Below are 17171 nucleotides of genomic sequence, written 5' to 3'. Positions count from 1 at the left end.
GACCTGGGTTCCATCCCGGGGTTAGGAAGGTCTGATGGAGGAAGAAATGGCAACCCACTGTAGTATTCTTGCCTGGGAAGTCCCATGAATAGAGGAGCCTGGCGGGCTACAATCCATGGGGTTCGCCAAGACTGACTATACAACATGACTTAGTGACTAAACAACAACAAAATTAATATCTGCATGTAAAACTGCATTTATTTAATAAATAAAATATTATTCTAACCTGTAGTTTTCCCTAGACAAACTGATTTATAATAAGAAAACCTCAGATGGTCTCTGGCTTTTCTGTGGGTTCCTTCAGCCTGAATGGGAATTCTTTTATTTTGGGTGCAGAACTGGGTGACCTTGATGGATTCTGAGAGGAGCCTGGGAGCTCTGGAGAGGCCGACCTACACACACAAGTTACCATGAGATGTGGCCGCCTCTGAAACTGCTTCTCCCTTTACAGCTTGGTCAACATTGTCTTGGAGTTGTAAGTTTTGATCTGTTTTTCAGACAGGAGATTGCAAAATGAAAAAAAAAAATCCACTGTCATTTTTAAAAACTTTATCTCAGAATAATTACACCCAAAAGCGTCTGGTCAAAATAATACCAAGTGTGGTATGAAGGGGGTTCATCTTAAAAGTTAAAGCTGGAGGGCTTCCCTGGTGGCCCAGTGGTAAAGAACCCGCCTGTCAATGCAGGAGACGCAGGTTCAATCCCTGCTCTGGGAAGATTCCACATGCTGCTAAACAACTGAGCCCCTGAGCCACAACTACTGAGCCTTTGCTCTAGAGTCCGGAAGCTGCAACTACCAAAGCCCGAACACCCTAGAACCTGCTTCACAAGAGAAGCCAGCTCAATGAGAAGCCCGTGTACCGCAGCTAGAGAGCAGCCTCTGCTCGCTGCAAGTAGAGAAAAGCCTGAGCAGCAACGAAGACCCAGCATGCCCATAAATAAATAAATATGTATTTAAACAGTTAACACTAGAGGGAAAAAAACAGAAGAAACTTTCCCTGTAGTTTGTGCATGAAAATACAGGTCTTACTGTCCCTGCCTCTTCACAAGAACCTGACCGAATATACTAGGCAGAACATAATTCTTTGGAGTGTGCATTTTTCCTTTCTTTTCTTTTAAGCCAGGGATCAAACCCATGCCTCCTGTAGTGGAAGCGAGGAGTCTGAACCACTGGACTGCCAAGGAAGTCCCAGAGGGTTCCAGGAGGTGCAGGGGGTAATGTTCCACCTTCTGGCCTCCCGTTAGCTTATTACACTTCAATAGTATTTCCTGAGCACCTGCTCTGGTGCAGTGGATGGGAGTTGAGCTTGTGAAGGTGTCCTTGGAAGATGTACAGATCCAGGATTGTTTCTTGTCAGTGTGTGTGTGTGTATGTGTGTGTGTGTGTGCAGGAGTTTATCTTTGGAAATTTGACCTTCAAAGACTTCTTGCTCTCTCAGGTTCCCAGTCCAGGAAAGGTGCTCAGATATTCGAAGCTTGACCCAGATCTTGGTTTCACGTGGGCAGAGACATAAAGACCCAGCACCCTGTGGAATGACAGACCGTTTCCGTGATGCCTTAGAAACCACTTTAGGGGGAAGAGGAGCTTGGGAAATCTTTCAGGGCAAATTTTATTGCAAGGAAAAGATGCCTGCTTTGAACTGCTGGTTAGTTTTTGAATATCGTTAAGGGAGAGCTTTTTGAGTGTGTTTTTCCTTTCAAGCAGAAACGCAAAATTGAGTAAAGCACGGAGGCCAAGTTAGAGATGCCCTGTTCTGCCTCCCAGACCCCTTCATCCCCAGCGTGCCTCATCCGTGGGGCCCCCTGCTGGGGGCAAGGAGGGTCACAATGTCTTCTCCCCTTCTTGGCGGATCTTGAGAGTAGACTTGCTGAGCCCCTCTTTGGCCAAGGACCACTTTGCCTCTCTGTTCTCTTCTTCAGACCAGCGTCGCTCCCTCCCAACTCCTCTGCTCTCAGAAGCCGGCCCTCTGGACTTCACCTCCGCCTTCTCTCTTCAGCCTCTGCTCCTGGTTGCTCCTGGACTCCAGGTAGGAACCTTCACAGGGGCTCCAGTTTGGAGGCTGGCCTGTTCCCCAGGGCGCTCCTCCCAGCGTAGGGGGCCAGGGCAGGTCCAGGCAGGGAGGAGAAGGGAGCCAGCTAACCTGGGCTGCAGAGAGGAGGCCACTCCAGTCTCTTTGGACTGATTAGGAAGGCCCCCTTTCCCTCTTTCTGCCTTGTTAACAGGCATTTAAAAAACTATGTCTGTGCTGGGGCTTCATTGCTTTGCATGGGTTTTCTCTAGTTTTGCTGAGCAGGGGCTACTCTTGAGGTGTGGCCCGTGGGCACCCTTTGCAGTGGGTGACCTGTGGAGCACGGGCCCTGGTGCACACGGGCTTTAGTTGTTACCGCGTGATGGCTTAGTTGCTCCGAGGCGTGTGGGATCGTATTTCCCACGTGTCCCCTGCCTTGAACACGTGTCCCCCGCGATGGCATTCACATTCTTTACCACTGGGCCACAAGGGACATGTCAGCAGGCATTTGCTTTAAAATTGAAGTATAGTTGATTTATGGGCTTTGCAGGTGGTGCTAGTGGTAAAGAACCCGCCTGCCAATGCAGGAGACATAAGAAACCTGGGTTCCATCCCTGGGTTGGGAAGAGCCCCTGGAGGAGGGCATGGCAACCCACTCCAGTATTCTTGCCTGGAGAATCCCCATGGACAGAGGAGTCTGGCGGGCTACAGTCCCTGAGGTTGTAAAGAGTCAGACATGACTGAAGTGACTTAACATGAAGGCATATCTTATATTTCTTGGGGGTTCTCAGTCCCTTTGCTGCATCTCCAGGTTGGGAAACCTGTTGTCGGCCCTAGAACTTGCAAAAGTGCAAGAACTTCTTCGGCATAATTAATCTCCAATTTGTGGGTGGTCTGCCCTGCGGCTCTGTGGTGGGGCTAATGGTGACCTCCTCCTCCGAGAGGACTCATGCGACACACCGTGCGTCCCGGGGGTGCTGCAGCCGGAGCCCCTGTCCCCGCGGCAGACGGCTGCCAGCCTGTGCCTCCACAGGAGGCCCCCAGACACTCACAGGCAGGTCTGTCTCAGTCTACTGTGGGTCACTGCTCCTGTCCCTGGGTCTGGTGCACACAAGGGTTTTGCTTTCGGCCTCTAAGTGTCTCTGGTGGGTATGAAGTTTGATTCTAAACACGATTTTGCCCCTCCTACCATCTTGAAAAACATCTACTTCTGCTTCATTGACTATGTCAAAGCCTTTGACTGTGTGGATCACAGCAAACTATGGAAAATTCTTCAAGAGATGGAAATACCAGACCACCTTACCTGCCTCCTGAGAAACCCGTATGTAGATCAAGAAGAAACAGAACTGGACATGGAACAGCGGACTGGTTCCAAGTTGGGAAAGGAGTACGTCAAGGCTGTATGTTGTCACCTTGCTTATTTAACTTATATGCAGAGTACATCATGTGAAATGCCAGGCTGGATGAATCACAAACTGGAAAGAAGATTTCCAGGAGAAATATCAACAACCTTAGATATGCAGATGATACCACTCTAATGACAGAGAGTGAAGAAGAACTAAAGAGCCTCTTTATGAGGGTGAAAGAGGAGAGTGAAAAAGCCAACTTGAAACTCAACATTCAGAAAACTAAGATCATGGCATCCAGTCCCATCACTCCATGGCAAATATAAGGGGAAAAAGTGGAAGCAGTGACAAATTTTAGTTTCTTGGGCTCCCAAATCACTGCAGACGGTGACTGCAGCCAGGAAATTAAAAGACGCTTGCTCCTTGGAAGAAAAGCTATGACCAACCTAGACAGCATATTAAAAAGCAGAGATATTACTTTGCCAACAAAGGTCCGTCTAGTCAAAGCTATGGTTTTTCCAGTGGTCATGTATGGATGTGAGAGTTGGACTGTGAAGAAAGCTGAGCACAGAAGAATTGATGCTTTTGAACTGTGGTGTTGAAGACTCTTGAGTCCCTTCGTCTGCAAGGAGATCAAACCAGTCCTAAAAGAAATCAGTCCTGAATATTCATTGGAAGGACGGATACTGAAGCTGAAACTCCAATACTTTGACCACCTGATTCGAAGAACTGACTCCTTGGAAAACACCCTGATGCTGGGAAAGATTGAAGGCAGGAGGAGAAGGGGACGACAGAGGATGAGATGGTTGGATGGCATCACTGACATGATGGACATGAGTTTGCACAAGCTCCGGGGAGAGGGTGATGGACAGGGAGGCCTGGTGTGCTGCAGTCTATGGGATCACAAAGGGGACACGACTGAACAGCAACAATATTTGTTACATTCAAAACTCCTCATGTATCCCTCCTCTTCCCCTTTGGTAACCACAGTTTGCTTTCTGTGTCTTCTGAGTCTCTGGGTCTGTTTGTGTTTTGTATGTGAGTCGGGAGAAGCCACTCTATTTTTTTATTGGCCTGCTATGTGGTTTGTGTGATCTTGGTTCCCCAACCAAGGATCGAACCTGGGCCCTGGCAGTGCTGGTGCCAAGTCCTAACTACTGGACTGCCAGGGATTCCAAGGAGCAGCTCCTTTAGACGTCTGAAGTCCTGCAGCCAGGTTGGTAGCAGACCTGGGTTTGGGGCCCAGGAAGTCTGGTCCCAGGCCCAGCAACTCTTCAGCTTCCAGGAGAATCTTTTTGGTTCCTGGCTTAGGGGTCCGGGAAGATGGTGGAGCCCCTTTAGGTTCAGTGGAGACAGGAAAGGAGGGGCATGTCTTGCGGGGAGAGCCTTTGGTTTGGGACACCCTAGGTGAGAGGCCTCTGTGGAGCATACAGGTGTGGTTTACCCCGGGAACACTCGCTGAGCACTGGCCAGGCTTGGGGGACACAGCAGTAAAAAGCCCGGGCGAGTGTGAGCTGGTTGGAGGGACTGCAGAGCCTGGAGACAGGCAAGGAGGGTACAGAGAAGGTTAGAGATGAAGACCAGGAGATGCGCAGCCTGTGTGTGAGCCAGAGAACCGACAGTGAAGGCGGGGAAGATTAACACATAGGAGGTGAGGCGTCTCTATCAAGAACCGATGCTTTGGAACTGCAGGAGACTCTCGAGCCCCTTGGAAGCAAGGAGATCCAACCACTCCATCCTAAAGGAAATCAACTCTGAATATTCACTGGAAGGATGGATGCTGAAGCTGAAGCTCCAGTACTTTGGCCCCCCGATGAGAAGAGTTGACTCACTGGGGAAAACCTTCATGCTGGGAAAGATTGAGGGCAGAAAGGGAAGAGGGCAACAGAGAATGAGATGGTTAGATAGCATCACCAACTCAATGGACATGAGTCTGAGAAAAGTCTGGGGGATAGTAGAGGACAGAGGAGCCTGGTGTGCTGCCATCCAAGGGGTCGGACAGGACTTAGCACCTGAATGACACGGGAGACAGTGAAGGACAGGGAAGCTTGTCTACTGCAGTCGCAGAGAGAGGGGCCTGACTGACTGAGTAAGACAGGATAGAAGGGAGGGGCCGCCAGGTGCAGGTCAAGGGAGGCTGAGCCCTGGGGGTGGGAGGGACCCGGTGGGCGCTACGGGAGAGCTGGGGGAGGGCTGGGTGCAGGGGCAGGGCTGGGACTTCCTCTGTAGCAGGGCATTGCTCTGGGCTGAGGACTGGGCAGGGCTAGGTGAGGGGCGGGGTGGTGGTGGTGAGGGGCCCAGAGGGGCTTGGGGGTTGGGTAGGCCAGTGAGGAGATGCAGAGAATGACTGGGTCAGGGAAGGAGGGCAGTGGCTGAATTCTGGGCTCATGGGAAGCACAATCCGTGTGGTTGGTCACTGAATGTGGGCTTGGGAGAAAGGGGTCGTCATATGATGGGAAGGTTGTAGCTTCACTGAGCTAGGAGGACCCCAGTGGGGCTCATTCTGGGAAAGATCAGCTATTTGATCTTGGCTGAGTCAATTTGGAAGAACCTATTAGGGACCCTAGAGCAGGCTGGGCGGTGGGGCCCGGAGGAGTGGTGCTGGCGATGGACGCGGGGAGTGGCCTGTGGGTGCGGCCTGTGTGTGTGAGCACAGGTGTGTGTGTGTGTGTGTGTTCATGGGTGTGTGTGTGCATGTAACCATGTGCAGACACAGGTGTGTCAGCGGGCAGATGCTGGGTGGGCAGGGACTCACAGGACTTGCACTGGCAATTGTGTGGCTGGCTCTCAGCACAGAGGGTCACTTCTAACTCTTCCTCAGGAAGTGTCCGGAGAGAAAGCCCTCGAACATCTCCCGGAGTGGGGCCACCCGAAGTTGTCAGTTGGGTTAGGTTGTGGTCTCTCGGCAGAGGCACTGAACTGTCGGGGCAGGAAGAGGGGAGGGTGGCTGCAGAGAGGCTCCAGGAGAGCTGCTCGGTGGCTGCAATGGGCCTGGGATCCTGGGGCAGAGCCCCCTTCCGGGCAGAGCAGGGAGGGCCGGGGGTGGGGATTGGGGCTGGGGCCTGCCTGAGGCCCACTTTGACCTTGACTCGGAAGAAGGGTCCAGAAGGAGAGGCCAGGAAGGACTGCAGGGTCTGTGTAACCCGGTGGCTTCAATAATAATAGGTTTGGTTTCAAAGAATTCTCCAGAAGAAGGGTCTGGAAGGAGTGGCCAGGAATGACTGAAGGGTCTGTGTAACCCTGTGGCTTCAATAATAATAGGTTTGGTTTCAAAGAATTCTCCAGTAGATCTGCATGATAAGGGCTTTTTAGTGTAACCTGTGAGGGTGTGCGGGGAGGGGGAGGGGAGAATCCTGGGGCATTGGGAATTTGTATCTTTGCTCTGCTGGAGAAGCTGCTGGGCCAGCGAGTGGGGTGCTGGCCCTGAGACCTTGGGGTCCTGGACATCCCCTTAGGATATCCCCCTGGTGACATATAGTGTGTGTGTCTGTGTCTGTGTGTGTGTGTGTGTGTGTGTGTGTGTGTGGGGGAACAGAGCCCAGCCAGTAGGAGCAGCTGCTATGCGAGGAGGATCATTCCAACCATTCTGGGGAGGGGGCAGAGATTTCCAGGAATTGGGCCACCGCCCACTTTTTGGCCTTTGATGGTCTGCGTTGGAACGGTCCTGGCATCTCTGGGTGTGTCGTCTAGCTTGCGTGCACTAAGGATCAGGGTTGTTGAATCGTTTGCTGTCTTGACTCTCTGTGACTCTGACTCTTATCAGCTTCTGTTAAGCCCTCAGACAATGTCACTCTCCCAAAGGTTGTGCTCTGCCCCCTCTCTCCTGTTTCACTTTGGCCTAGAGAGCGCGTCTAACTCTTTCTGACCCTGGACTGTAGCCCGCCAGGCTCCTCTGTCCATGAGATTCTCCAGACAAGGATACTGGAGTGGGTTTCCCTCTCTTTCTCCGGGGGATCTTCCCAACTCAGGGATCGAACTCACATCTCTTATGTCTCCTTCACTGGCAGGCAGGTTCTTTACCCCCAGTGCCACCTGGGAAGCCGTGAGAGTCCTAACTAACTCACAGCGTGTATTCTCCTGGAAATCAAAATTAATTTGGGTTGGTCCTGTTAGAGGGACACAGGAGCCAACTAAAGTTCCAGCCAAAGTCAGGACGACATAAATGACGTCGTCTTTATTACAACCCAAGTACAGATGCTGGGAAAGATTGAAGGTGGGAGGAGAAGGGGACGACAGAGGATGATTTCACTGGAAGGATGGATGCTGAAGCTGAAGCTCCAGTACTTTGGCCCCCGATGAGAAGAGTTGACTCACTGGGAAAACCTTCATGCTGGGAAAGATTGAGGCAGAAAGGGAAGAGGGCAACAGAGAATGAGATGGTTAGATAGCATCACCAACTCAATGGACATGAGTCTGAGAAAAGTCTGGGGATAGTAGAGGACAGAGGAGCCTGGTGTGCTGCCATCCAAGGGGTCGGACAGGACTTAGCACCTGAATGACACGGGAGACAGTGAAGGACAGGGAAGCTTGTCTACTGCAGTCGCAGAGAGAGGGGCCTGACTGACTGAGTAAGACAGGATAGAAGGGAGGGGCCGCCAGGTGCAGGTCAAGGGAGGCTGAGCCCTGGGGGTGGGAGGGACCCGGTGGGCGCTACGGGAGAGCTGGGGGAGGGCTGGGTGCAGGGGCAGGGCTGGGACTTCCTCTGTAGCAGGGCATTGCTCTGGGCTGAGGACTGGGCAGGGCTAGGTGAGGGGCGGGGTGGTGGTGGTGAGGGGCCCAGAGGGGCTTGGGGGTTGGGTAGGCCAGTGAGGAGATGCAGAGAATGACTGGGTCAGGGAAGGAGGGCAGTGGCTGAATTCTGGGCTCATGGGAAGCACAATCCGTGTGGTTGGTCACTGAATGTGGGGCTTGGGAGAAAGGGGTCGTCATATGATGGGAAGGTTGTAGCTTCACCGAGCTAGGAGGACCCCAGTGGGGCCATTCTGGGGAAAGATCAGCTATTTGATCTTGGCTGAGTCAATTTGGAAGAACCTATTAGGGACCCTAGAGCAGGCTGGGCGGTGGGGCCCGGAGGAGTGGTGCTGGCGATGGACGCGGGGAGTGGCCTGTGGGTGCGGCCTGTGTGTGTGAGCACAGGTGTGTGTGTGTGTGTGTGTTCATGGGTGTGTGTGTGCATGTAACCATGTGCAGACACAGGTGTGTGCAGCGGGCAGATGCTGGGTGGGCAGGGACTCACAGGACTTGCACTGGCAATTGTGTGGCTGGCTCTCAGCACAGAGGGTCACTTCTAACTCTTCCTCAGGAAGTGTCCGGAGAGAAAGCCCTCGAACATCTCCCGGAGTGGGGCCACCCGAAGTTGTCAGTTGGGTTAGGTTGTGGTCTCTCGGCAGAGGCACTGAACTGTCGGGGCAGGAAGAGGGGAGGGTGGCTGCAGAGAGGCTCCAGGAGAGCTGCTCGGTGGCTGCAATGGGCCTGGGATCCTGGGGCAGAGCCCCCTTCCGGGCAGAGCAGGGAGGGCCGGGGTGGGGATTGGGGCTGGGGCCTGCCTGAGGCCCACTTTGACCTTGACTCGGAAGAAGGGTCCAGAAGGAGAGGCCAGGAAGGACTGCAGGGTCTGTGTAACCCGGTGGCTTCAATAATAATAGGTTTGGTTTCAAAGAATTCTCCAGAAGAAGGGTCTGGAAGGAGTGGCCAGGAATGACTGAAGGGTCTGTGTAACCCTGTGGCTTCAATAATAATAGGTTTGGTTTCAAAGAATTCTCCAGTAGATCTGCATGATAAGGGCTTTTTAGTGTAACCTGTGAGGGTGTGCGGGGAGGGGGAGGGGAGAATCCTGGGGCATTGGGAATTTGTATCTTTGCTCTGCTGGAGAAGCTGCTGGGCCAGCGAGTGGGTGCTGGCCCTGAGACCTTGGGGGTCCTGGACATCCCCTTAGGATATCCCCCTGGTGACATATAGTGTGTGTGTGTGTCTGTGTGTGTGTGTGTGTGTGTGTGTGTGTGTAGGGGAACAGAGCCCAGCCAGTAGGAGCAGCTGCTATGCGAGGAGGATCATTCCAACCATTCTGGGGAGGGGGCAGAGATTTCCAGGAATTGGGCCACCGCCCACTTTTTGGCCTTTGATGGTCTGCGTTGGAACGGTCCTGGCATCTCTGGGTGTGTCGTCTAGCTTGAGCGTGCACTAAGGATCAGGGTTGTTGAATCGTTTGCTGTCTTGACTCTCTGTGACTCTGACTCTTATCAGCTTCTGTTAAGCCCTCAGACAATGTCACTCTCCCAAAGGTTGTGCTCTGCCCCCTCTCTCCTGTTTCACTTTGGCCTAGAGAGCGCGTCTAACTCTTTCTGACCCCTGGACTGTAGCCCGCCAGGCTCCTCTGTCCATGAGATTCTCCAGACAAGGATACTGGAGTGGGTTTCCCTCTCTTTCTCCGGGGGATCTTCCCAACTCAGGGATCGAACTCACATCTCTTATGTCTCCTTCACTGGCAGGCAGGTTCTTTACCCCCAGTGCCACCTGGGAAGCCCGTAGAGAGTCCTAACTAACTCACAGCGTGTATTCTCCTGGAAATCAAAATTAATTTGGGTTGGTCCTGTTAGAGGGACACAGGAGCCAACTAAAGTTCCAGCCAAAGTCAGGACGACATAAATGACGTCGTCTTTATTACAACCCAAGTACAGATGCTGGGAAAGATTGAAGGTGGGAGGAGAAGGGGACGACAGAGGATGAGATGGTTGGACGGCATCACTGACTCGATGGACATGCGTCTGAGCAAGCTCCAGGAGTTGGTGATGGACAGGGAAGCCTGGCGTGCTGCAGTATCCATGGGATTGCAAAGAGTTGGACATACATGAGCAACTGAACTGACTGAAGTACAAAGTCTCAATCCTCTTGAGAGTCCCTTGGATAGCGAGGAGATGAAACCACTTAGTCCTAAAGGAAATCAACCGTGAATATTCACTGGAAGGACTGATGCTGAAGCTGAGGCTCCAATACTTTAGCCACCTGATGGGACTAGCTGACTCACTGGAAAAGACCCTGATGCTGGGAAAGATTGAGGGCAGGTAGGTGGAGAAGGGGACGACAGAGGATGAGATGGTTGGATGGCATCACCGACTCAATGGACACGAGTTTGAGCAAACTCTGGGAGATGGTGAAGGACGGAGAAGCTGGGCCTGATGAGGTCTGTGGGGTTGCAAAGAGCTGGACGCAACTGAAGAACAACAAATATAGAATTAAATGAGTGCATGCTGACATGAATCAGTGATTGAGCAATCAGTTGTCGTTCAGTCCCTCAGTCGTGTCCGACTCTTTGCGACCCCATGGACGGCAGCACGAGAACTTCCCTGTACTTCACCATCTCCTGCAGTTTTGCTCAGACTCATGTCCACTGAGTGGGTGATGCCAAGCAATGAACAAATCAACAGGTGGGAGAAAAACCACCCCAGCCGAGAAATTTAGGCAGCTGCTGCCCTCCGAGGGCGCCGGCCTAACCCTCCGCGAGCGAGCGGGTGCTCCACAGAGGGCCCTCTTTCCAAAGAGGGCAGGATGGAGAGGGCGGTGAGACCAGGTCCCTGTCCGGGGGAAGCCTGCGGGGCACAGCCTCAGCCCAGCGATGGGACACCCCAGGGTGACGGCGCCTCCCGTGACGCCCTCGACAGGAGAAGGCGCCTCACGTCAGGTGGTCCTCCCACTCCCAGGACCCCATGTGTGCATGGGAGAGCAGGGGCAGATCCCAGCTGAGGGACAGCCCACCAGGACGGTCAGGGTCATCAACGGCAGGAGCGTCCGAGACAATCACGGCCAAGAGGAGGCTCAGGAGACATTAACTAAATGTGATAGGGTGTCCTGGGTGGGATCCTGGGACAGAAAAATGACTTTGGGGGACAACTAATGATATCCGAATGTATGGAATTTATGGACTTAATATGAAAAAGAAAAAAGGGAGTTTTGGACTTTACCGGGAGCTTTTCTAGCCTTTAAAATGCGAATGCAGGGACTTCCTTCCTGGTAGCACAGAGGTTAGGAATCTGCCTGCCAGGGCAGGGGACACGGGTTCCATCCCTGGTCTGGGAGGATTCCACGTGCCGAGGGGGCAGCTGAGCCCGTTTGTTGCAGCTACTGAAGCCTGTGCGCCCCAGAGCCCGAGCTCCGCAACGAGAAGCCGCCGCGAGCAGCCCGCGTGTGACCCTTGCTTGTCACAACTAGAGAAAGCCCTCGTGTAGCAACAAAGACCAAGCACAGCCAAAAAATAAAAAAAAAATGAGGGGCTCCCCTGTCTGTACTTCTGTTGCCGGGGGGCCCAGTTCCATACGTGGTTGGGGAACCAAGATCCCACAGGCCATGTGGCATGGCCAAAAAATAAACTGATAAAAATAAATTTAAGTAAGCATCTTTAAAAAAATAAATAAAATGCTAATGCGTATGGTGCTTTAGGGTCTGATTTGTAGCTTTTCCTGTTTCTGCCTCAGAACTGGTATTCCCAGGAGTCTGGTGTGGGGCCCCTGAGTCGACCACGCGGGCACATGGGTGGTGGGCGGTGCGTCTTTGTAACAGAGGTGTTTCCTGCAGGGCCCAGGGCGCCGACCCCCGGGATTCTGGAGGGAAGCAAGTGACATGAACCAGCAGGGAGGTGTGTAGTCTCTCGTCTCAGTAAGTCGCGCCATGATCTGTCTTGTTTTCAGTGGATGTTTTCTCTGCTCTTCTTGGGCTGCATGGTTTTTAAAAAACTGTCAAATGTTTCTGATGACCTGGTGCTTCTGGGGGAGGGGGCGGGAGGGAGTGCTCTCCGGGTTTGTCACCTTGGGCGCGTCAGTCCACAATCGGGGCTTATTTTTCTCATCTGTTCAAAACAAACCAAAGCGGGGAGGGCACGGGAGCTGAGTGTGTGACCCCCTCCCTGCTCCAACCTGGAACGTTCAGTGTCAAGGACGTGTGACTTCGCCCGTGAGCTTCTACACGACTGGGTGTCCGGGTGCGAAGGGGCTTTCCCCTCACCAAGGTGCTGTTTGCGCACGGCCCTCCCAGGCCACCAGCTGCCTGTGGGTTTCCTTTTAGTTAAAAAACTTTTGAAAACTCCCTGGGTTTGTTCTGCTGAGCTCTCACTCACAGTCACCCCGTTGGCAAAGAGTTCTGACTTGTGACATCTGCATCAGCCCAGGGGAGACCAACGGCTCCGGGGCCCCAGAAAGTTCCCTCCACGCCCCTGTGGTCAGCCCGCCCCCACCCCTCGCAACCACTGAGCTGTGCCTTGTCCCCGATGCTCTGCAGTTAAGTGAAAGGTCCACCCCCGGCCCCCGAGCCATGGCTGGTCTGCGGAACGGCCATCGCAGCTGCATCCGGGCCGCGTTCACGGCCAGCACCAGGGCCGGCTTCCAGAAGAGGCAGAGAAACAGGCTCCATCGCCTCAAGGTACCCCTCCCCTCTTGGCGAGGCAGGGACAAGGTGGGGAGGGCGGAGGGGACTGGAGGCCAGGGCAGACTCGGACCCACCCCGGAGAGAGCAGGAGCCCTTGCCAGGACCCCACCCCCTTCTTGGAATTAGTCTCCTCTGCGGCTCTTGGCATCACCTTCTCAGGTTTTTTCTTTCCCTGCCAACTAGCAATGTTCAAATTCCTGTCCTTTGAGAGTCTGTCTTTTGATGAAGAACAAGAGTTGCTTTTCCCGGTAGCCTGGTGTTAGAGGGGAAGGTTCTGGAATATGGGATGCCAGCCCTGGGTTCTTCCCAGGGACCCTGAGCAAGGCCTGGCCCCTGTGTGAGCCTCGGCTTCTGCGTCTGCAAAGGGAGGGTTTGGGGTGTATGACCTAGAACCTTCCACCATCTTCTGGCTTTGGGTGCAGCACAGGTGCCCCATGCTGTGTAGCCGGGAGGCCCTTCCCGGGGCTTCCCGAGCGATGGTGGGCTGCCGAGTCTCTGTCCTGGCCACATTCCTGGCTCTGCTTTCCCCTCTTGAGTGGCCCAGGTTTTCATCTAAAGTCCTACAAACACACTCTTGAAGGAGGGTCCCTGCCTGTGCTCAGCTTCCTGGGAGCGGGCTCTCCTTGTCACCACCCACCGCGGGCTACCGTCCATGAATGTGGGCAGGGCAGGACAGGACCACTGGCCAGGGCAGTGAGCCCCTGGATCCTTGCCCTTGAATACGAACCTGCTGTCCGCCCTCCCTCTTAGAGAGGATGACCCAAACCCCTTGTTTTTCCAGGCCAGTCACAAGAAGAATCATCTGGACTTTGTTGAAGGCATCTGGAGAGAGGTACGTCCCTGAACGAGGCAGCCAGCAGCCGCTCCTGTCTCTGGGGACGGTTGGGCCCCCAAGCCCAAGTTCCCAGAGGCCAGGCCGAGGGCAGCATTGCAGACCTTCCTCGGGAGGCCGTCGCAGGCCTGCTCCGTGACCTCTGCCCTGCCCAGCGGCGCGGCTACAGTTTAGAGAAAGCTTCACTGTGACATTTACCTTGATTGTTTGCTCCTCTTTCAAGTTTTTAAGTAAGAACAAAAGGCTTCATGTAGTTTGCCTGGAAGATAGATTGAGGAGACCATGGGTTTGCAATGAGTCAATCTCAGAATGAATCTCAGGCAAATTAAATTCACTCTCAGGGATCACGCAGGTGTAGGTAACCCTGGCCTCCTGGTGGTTTACAACGCCAGGTGCCCCTGGAGAGCAGGGCGTGCTGCTAAGTCCGTCTACCCAAAACCAGTGACTGGGGGGCCTGGCCGGGCGTTTCTTGGTTTGCCAGGACAGATTCTGTGGGCTTATAGCAACGTGAGGCCCTCACGGCACCCCCGCCCCCACACCCGGGGACACTCACTGCTCTGCTGGGGGTGGGCTCACAAGAGCGAGTGTCTGCTTTGTGAATTCCAGCGATGCTGACCAGGTTCTGGCCCCGCAATGGTTATGGTTGCCAGTAGATTACGGTGTTTACGTTCATTTCTCCTTCTGGAGTAAATGAATGTCAGCTGTCCAAAGACCAAGTGAGCTTTCTCGGGGGTTGTCACCACCCAAGGGAAAGGGCCCCTGGGGGGTCCCCCTGCTGACTCGGCCTGGGGTCCCTCTGTGCAGAGGCCGCGGGTCAGCGGGGAGGGAGGTGCTCACAGGTCGAGTCGTGTGGGTTGTGGGTCCTCACAGCTGGAGCCTGTCTGGAAGGGTCTCCGTGCAGCACGGGGTCGTCCCTGATCTTGGGCACCTGGGCTTTCTCTAGAGCCCTTTCCAGCCAGAGCCCCGGGGCAGGAGTGAAAGAGAGTAAGAAACAGAACTTTCAGTCCCTAGGGGGTGTGAGGAGGGTCCAGAAAGCTCTGCAGCCACCGTTGGCTGTGGCGGTAGAGGTCGGGGGAGACGTTTGGCTGCTCTGGGGTGTCGCCTGGCCCTGATGGGCCTGTGGTCGGCCTTCAGGAACCCCCCAGGGCACCTTGGAAACAGTGACTGTTCTAGAGACTCACTTCCACCTCCTTCGGCGCCTTGGGCGGCCTGTGCGGTGGAGGCTGTTGAGGCTCCACGGCCTGCATAAGCAGGCCGGTCAGGGGCCCGGGGCGGCCCGAGCGAGGCCCTCACCGGGGTCAGAGCAGGAACATGAGCTCAGACTGAGGTGGTGGGCAGGGGCTGCCAGCGCTGGAAGGGGGGCTTTAAACGATGGGGCTTGGGCTGAGACACCCGCACAGTGGGGCACCCTCGGGCTTTTAGGAGGCTCCTGGGATATTTATCAAATGCATTAAAAAATATTTAGTTATGTGGCTGCCCTGGGTCTTAGCTGCAGCATGCGGGATCTTTATGGTGGTGTGTGAATGCTTATGTGGCACACGGGATCTAGTTCCCCGACCAGGGATTGAACCTGGGCCCCCTGCATTGGGAACATGGAGTCTTAGCCACTGGATCACCTGGGAAGTCCTTATCAAACGCATTTAAAAAATAATTTAAAACGTGTTTTGGCCTGCGCTGGGTCTTCGCTGCCGCACACATGCCCTCTCCAAGTGTGGAGAGCGGTGCGTGGGCTTCTCGCTGCGGTGGCTTCTCCTGTCGCAGAGCCTGGGCCGCAGGGCTCAGGGCCTTCTCACTAGTTTTGCTGCTCCTCAACGTGTGGATCTTCCCGGACCAGGGATCAAACCCATGTCTCTTGCCTTGGCAATTGGATTCTTGACCAATTGAGCCCCCAGAGAAGCCCTTATCAAAGGCATTTTTGAAGACTTATTTGCAGGGCAGATCGTGCACAATTTGCCAAGGTCCATGACGGAAGAAATTACTTATGCGTGTAAGGCGTGTGTTCTCCTTGATTCCCCTGCTCGCCGGCTCAGAAACCCTTCTGTCATCAGCTTTTAGATCCTTACGACGCTGACTGGGAAGACGCCCGTGGTCACACCTCCTGTCATTTCAACAGCTGCTCCTTGGGTGCTGCAAACTGTGATGGGCCTCTGCACACGCTCAAGTCCAGGGGTCCAGGGGACGTGAGCTTAGAAGACCCCCTCTTGGCGAACCTTCCAGTCCTGGTCCTGACGGCCACAGGCTGGGCCCCTGCAGCCCCGGAGGCCAGCGACGTGGACATGCAACCTGCGGAGGCCGGTGGCCTGGAGGCGCGGGGAAGGATGGCCCGGCTGCCGGGACCCCCGGAGGACTCGGGGATGATGGAGGAAGACCGGGGATCCCCCGAGGCTGTCAGACCCCAGGGCAGGGCCAGAGGGTCACGGCCGCCCCCCAGACTCGGGACTGAGAGGGACAGGGGGCCCAAGCTTGCCCTCTCCAAGAGGAAACTGGAACTTTTACTTGCAGAGCCGGAGAAGAGTAAGCGAAAGAAGCAGTGTGTGGCCTAGATCAGGTGAGCGGGGCGATAGGTGACATGGGCCAGGGCCTCGGAGGCGAGGACAGCGTTGATGAGCATAGCAAAAAGAGCTTCCATGAAGCATGTGGCTCCTTTTGTGTCTTCTTGTTCAAACAATGGAAATGTATCATGAAGTTTCAGGAGCTGATGGTCTGCAGATGATGCGCGGGTTACTCGTTTATGTTGTAAATAACACCTCTGGGCCCCACCACTGCGCTAAGATGGTTTCCAGCTCAGGAAAGGCCCCACCTCCCCGGCCTGAGTCGCAGAGAATTCCCTTAAGTAAATATGTATGTATTTTTAAACCTGGACTCAGAGGCTGGGGCCTGTGGCCCTCTAGCCCACCTCGGTCCTGGCTGTGACTCATTCACCCAGAGCTCCTCACACGCGGCCGAGGAATCGGCTCCGGGGGTCGCTGAGAACAGCTGGAACGTGGGGCGCTCAGTTGGGGTGGAGGCAAGGCCGCAGGAGGGATTCTCCCAGCAGCCCTGGGGCTGGCCCTGGCCTCAGATGCCTCCCTCTGCTCCACCCCACCCGCTTCTCCGGTTGCGTCTCCCCTCGGGGACAGGGTCTGCTGAGTGCGGTGTCTTGCGATCAGGGCCCCAGTGGGGTGACACCTGGGTGTGGAGGTGCTTTCCTTTTTCTCATGCAGCCTTTTAAGACCTTCCTGGCAGGGAGGATCGGAGTCCCCCTCGCTGTGTTTGCTGCCCAGGGACACACAGTTCCAACAAAGCGAAGTCCACTGAGGCGAGGCGCGTGGTCTCATCCCTCCTGGCCGGGGTGGACCCCCGAGGCTTCTCCAGGGCACTGGGTGGGCAGGGGTGCCCAGGAGGTGCTGTCTGCCCTCCCCCAGGTCCCCTCTGGGCCCCCTTTCTGCCAGCTCTGCCTACTGTCCAGCCTGACCCCGCAAAGGCAAGTGAGGAGTGATCTAAGTGGGGTCTCCTTGGACCCCCTAAACTGAGCTCACGTCAGGGTGAGGCTGGGAAGCAGCAAGTAAGGGGCCCCAGGCACTCCTGGTG

This window comes from Bos mutus, chromosome 21, assembly GCF_027580195.1.
Source record: "Bos mutus isolate GX-2022 chromosome 21, NWIPB_WYAK_1.1, whole genome shotgun sequence".
NCBI classification, from domain to species: domain Eukaryota; kingdom Metazoa; phylum Chordata; class Mammalia; order Artiodactyla; family Bovidae; genus Bos; species Bos mutus.
The sequence above is the reverse complement of the archived record's forward strand: the minus strand, read 5'-3'. Positions refer to the sequence as shown.